Source organism: Triticum aestivum, chromosome 4B (assembly GCF_018294505.1).
Source record: "Triticum aestivum cultivar Chinese Spring chromosome 4B, IWGSC CS RefSeq v2.1, whole genome shotgun sequence".
NCBI classification, from domain to species: Eukaryota; Viridiplantae; Streptophyta; class Magnoliopsida; order Poales; family Poaceae; genus Triticum; species Triticum aestivum.
The window spans coordinates 109,110,426-109,115,632 of record NC_057804.1 but is presented as its reverse complement, the minus strand read 5'-3'; positions in this window follow the sequence as shown (position 1 = coordinate 109,115,632).

The following is a 5,207-nucleotide window of genomic DNA, read 5'->3' as shown; positions in this document are numbered from 1 at the left end:
ATCCTCTCACACGGGGGGCTTAGCTGCAGTCCAGTACTCGCCTAAGTGTTTAAAATCCTACCGAGTGGAGAGCAAACCTCCCACTCGGGGGCTTAGCTGTAGTCCAGTACTCGCCTGTGTTTAAAATCCTACTGAGTGGAGAGCAAACCTCCCGCTCGGAGGCTTAGCCGCAGTCCAGTACTCGCCTAAGCATGAAATCCATTCGATCTGCAAGGACGACGAGGTGCAGGTCGACTATTACCTTCTCCTTCGGAGCTACGGCACAAATACAATGTGTGCTCTGCAAGGACAACAAGGTGCAGGTCGACTATTACCTTCTCCTTCGAAGCTACGGCACAAATACAATGTGCGCTCTGCAAGGACGATGAGGTGCAGGTCGATTGCTACCTTCTCCTTCGGAGCTACGGCACAAATACAATGTGCGCTCCATCCCGATCCGCAAGGACGCAGGTCGACTGCCATCCGTGCTCCATCCCTACCTGCAAGAGTGCGACACAAGCACTAAAATATATTCCGAGTGAAAGACAAGGTTCGCTCGAAGGCAAATGCAAACATATTCAACGGCAAAGCCAAGATTCGGACAACGTCCTACGAATCCAGAAGTGCTCAGGCATCAAACCTGTTAAAGTTTATCAGTTACATAACCACTCGGCATTCCGAGGCAAATTTAAGGCATCAAGCATAAAAGTTTTTTACTCCTCCGGTGGAGGACTGGAAGGTGCGATGAACTGGTCCAGGTCGATTCCATCTGCAATCCGAGTGGCAGCTGCAATGAAGGTCTCCATGAAAGATTGGAAGTCATGCTTCTTGGTATTGGCCACCTTGAGGGACGCCAGCTTTTCCTCTCGTGCATCCTTGCAGTGAACACGGACCAAAGATAGAGCTACATCAGCACCACACCTGGCGGAAGACTTCTTCCATTCTTGCACTCGACCTGGAACTTCATTCAGTCAAGTCATCAGAGACTCAAGGTCATTCTGAAGCGTCTCCCTTGGCCAGAGTGTCGTGTCGATTCGCGACGCCGCAACCTTCAGTCGAGCAAGATAGTCAACCACACCAGCGACACGAGACTCCAGTCGGAGCACGTTCATGGCAGTTTTGTCCTTCACAAGAGAGTTGATAGGATCCAGGCCTGTCTCCACTCGACTGGTCTCTTCCTCGAAGTTTTGGCAGAATTCTGTAAACACAACTCAGGGATAAGCCAGCAGTTCTATGACAAGTCAGTGATTACAAGTCAGTCGGGCAGGAAAGATTACCCTCAAGCATGATGAATAGCTTCTTGGCGAGCCCTCGCAGATAAGCCTCCAGATCGTTCTTCTTCCCCACCAGCTCGCTAGCCTTGTCACTTAGAGTTATCTTGTCATTCTTCAGACGGCTGACTTCCTTGTTGGCCGCGTCGAGAGCAGCTTTTAGGTTGGTGTTCTCTTCTTCAAGTTTGCCGACTGAGGCCATCTTCTCTTCCGCAAGCTTCATTTTATCCAAAGCTGCCTTCTGCGCCTCAGCAAGTTCGTGGTCCTTCTTGTTCAGAGCCACCTTCGTTTTTTCTGCAAAATGATAAGGAGGTCAGAATCAATAATGGGTAGAAGGACGAAAACAGTCATCAAGTTCTCACCAATCGTACCTGTTGCCTCGTCCTTCGCCTTCTGGAAGTTCTCCTAAACAAGTTTCAAGTCAAGGTCGAGCTGGATATGTTTCTTTTCCAATTCAGTATAACGAGCCACAAGCTCGCAAGATTTCTGCAAAGAGTCAGTCGACAGACATCAAAGAGAGGTTGCTTCCGAGTCACTAAAGATAAAAACAGTGACGTTTCTAAGACTACAGTCGAATCAAAATATTCAACAGTAGTCTCGGGGACTACATCCAGTGAGTGCACTCAGCGTGCCCCCACTAGTTCTACCGACTTGATCCGATCAGTCGACCGAAAAGAACAAAGAGATTATGGTCTCATCATAATCTACAAAAAAAGAGAGAGAGTTCTTCAGACTACAGTTGACTGCCAGCAGTCCACCATAGTCTCGGGGACTACACCCAGTGGGTGCACTCAGCGTGCCCCCACCGGTTCTAATGTTCCACTCGACATGGTCCGACCAGGCCGAGTGAAGAAATTTCAACTACAAAGACTACAATCGACTGCCAGCAGTCCACCATTGTCTCGGGGACTACACCCAGTGGGTGCACTCAGCGTGCCCCCACCAGTCGACAAATTCAATCGACACACCCAGTGGGTGTCCAGACACAAAGATTTTCGGAAAGAAAGTCTTCAGATAACATATCCTAACAGAACGGGCGGTTACCAACTAAGCTGGACATTGCTCTGAAGGGTTGAGCTTGCATCATAAGCCGCTTGGCTGGCTTCCCGAATCGCCTTCACCTGCTCCATCATAATCCCCGCCTGGCATATAGCCTCCTTAGCAGCACTCGCTTGGTCCTCTGGGACGTGGTGTGTGGCGAAAAGGGAGGGCGGTTCAGCAGTCGACGACGAAGGCCGGGCACTCGTCAGCGGCACATCAAAGGTCACAGAATGCCGAGTGATGTCGCCACCTTCTTGAACCAGTACCTCAGGTGCTGACGCAGTCTGAGTGGCCTTGCCAGCTAGGGCCTTTCTATTCTTTCTCGCCCTCAGAGGCACCTCGTCATCATCATCAGGGAGATCAATGACGTGATGAGGAGCTGCAAGATAAATCTAGAGTCGAAAACGAAGATCCAATCGACCAAAAGCGAAACTGCAAGAGAGCGTACCAGGGTTGGAGGTGGCAGCGTCTTCCATTTCCTGATCGTCGTTCTTGGCAGAGGTCTCGGAGGTAGCAGCACTGCAGATTTCAGAAACCAGTCGGTTAGTCGATGAGTCGACCAGAAGTTCATTCGAGATGAACAAGAAAACACAAATACTACTGTTACCCGGAGATAGTGGGAATGGCCATTCTCATCTTGGGCAAGGCCTTCGGCGGCTTCGATGACCCCGCCCGTGGATGCTTCGACGCTTTTTCAGTCGGCACCGAAGAAGCCGTCTGAGGGCGCTTTGTCGATGGCACAACGGGCGCAACCGCTTTACCGCGCTCCCTCGCGGGGTCGTGGGCGAGCTTGGATTGCCTCTCCGTGCGAGGAGGGTCGACTTCCACGTCCTCCTCCTCGCTGGAACCGTCGTCGTCCTCTCCTCCCTCGCCATCAGATTGCCACTCTTCCTCCTCACTTTCACCTCCACTCGCCTCTCCCTCCTCGGCTCGTTCCTGCGCCCCGTTGGGCATCGAGTACATCTCAGTCGTAGCCTAGAAGACAGCAAACAAGACAAAAGTCAGTCGATTGATTTCAAGCAGACAGAATGGAAAAATCAGAATCACAGTCGGAAATGCAGAATTGGACCTTGTCAACTTCATATGATTGGTCGAGTGGAACGACCCTCCTGGCTCCTCGGGGGTTGTCTTTGTTTCCTGTGATGCTCGCCATCCACCGCTCCAGCGTGGCTTCGTCGATCTCCTTCGGGTGGATCTGAGTGGTGTCCTCGGTACCAGAATACATCCACATAGGATGATCTCGAGCTTGGAGCGGCTGGATGCGTCGTCGGAGGAAGACCTCCAAGAGGTCAATGCCAGTCACCCCGTCACGGATGAGCTGCACGACACGCTCGACCAGCACCTTCACCTGCGCCTTCTCCTTCGGGATCACCTTCAAAGAGGAGGGCTTCCTCACTCGTTCCATGGAAAAGGGAGGGAGCCCAGTCGACTGCCCTGGCATCGGCTGGTCTTTGTAGTAGAACCAAGTCGACTGCCACCCACGGACGGAGTCAGGCAAAATCATGGTCGGAAAAGAACTTTTCCCTCTCAACTGAACCCCAAGACCCCCACACATCTGAATCACATGTGTCCTCTCGTCACTCGGACTGGCCTTATTCACCGTCTGGGAGCGACAGGTGAAGATGTGCTTGAAAAGACCCCAATGAGGCCGGTAACCCAAGAAGTTCTCACACAAAGACACATAAGCAGCGAGATACACGATGGTATTGGGTGTGAAGTGGTGGAGTTGTGCCCCAAAGAAATTCAGAAACCCCAAAAAGAAAGGGTGGGGTGGCAAAGAAGACCCACAGTCGACGTGGGTGGCCAAAGGAACGCACTCACCCTCCTGAGGTTGCGGCTCTGACTCCCTCCCCGGAAGCCGCACCGATCCATGGGGGATCAGCCCTCCGTCGACCAGGTCGTCGAGATCCGCTTGACTAATTGTCGAGCGGATCCAGTCGCCCTGGATCCAGCCCGGCGGCAGGCCGGTCCTCGATGAAGAGCCGCTCCAACTGGTTCCCCTCCCCTTAGCCTTTGCCGTCGCTTTCTTCGCCCGCTCCATGGCTGCTGTCTTCTCCTTCACCATCGTCGCCGGCGAGGCATGCACGGAGCAGCGACACTGAGGCAGAAGCAAACGCGGTGGAGAAGTCTGGAGAAGAGAGGGGGGAATGAGGGCGCACTGTTCAAAAAACCCCGTCCGGCGCTTTATATAAGGCTCCTTCTGAGTGGCTGACATGTAGGCCCGGGCGATCATGTCAAATCCCAAAACAGTCGCGCGCGCGATACGTGGCGAAAAAGGTGGCAGGGCGATCGAGGCGTCCCTGCCTTATCCCGTCCGATTGCTGTGGCTACGCCCCGTCCCGTGCGCTTCCCAAAATTCGAATTCCACAAAATCCGCGGGTTGCAGAACAACTCGTCAGGCGGAAGATCTCCTCCACTCTGTCACTCGGAGCTCTCCAAGTGAAAACTTCACTCGACAGATACAAAGAATGGATCAAGGCGACTGAAAAAGAAGTTGGTGTCGTCACCTAAAGTTCATTGATCCAAGACAAGACATACTCATAGCACGAGAAATGGGTCGGAAGAATTCTCAACTCCTTCCCCACTCAAACCTCGATCCATTCGGGGGCTAATGATGAAGCTATGTACCTAGGGTAGGGTCATGGACCTGTTCAAACTACCCTACCCAAGGACATCTCTAGAAGAAACCACCTGTCAGTCGACCCAGAGGTGTTCCACTCGACAGACTCGAGGACACTCGACCATGAAGCTAACCACTCGACCATGAAGCCAACCACTCGACGGCCAGGAGATCTAAAGTCACTCTGCACACCAACGGTCGGTCATTAAGTAGCTTTTATGGTCATCATATCACTTTATGTATAGTGTTACCAGTAACGTCCAACCTTAATGTATCTTAAACCCTGCATAACTAAG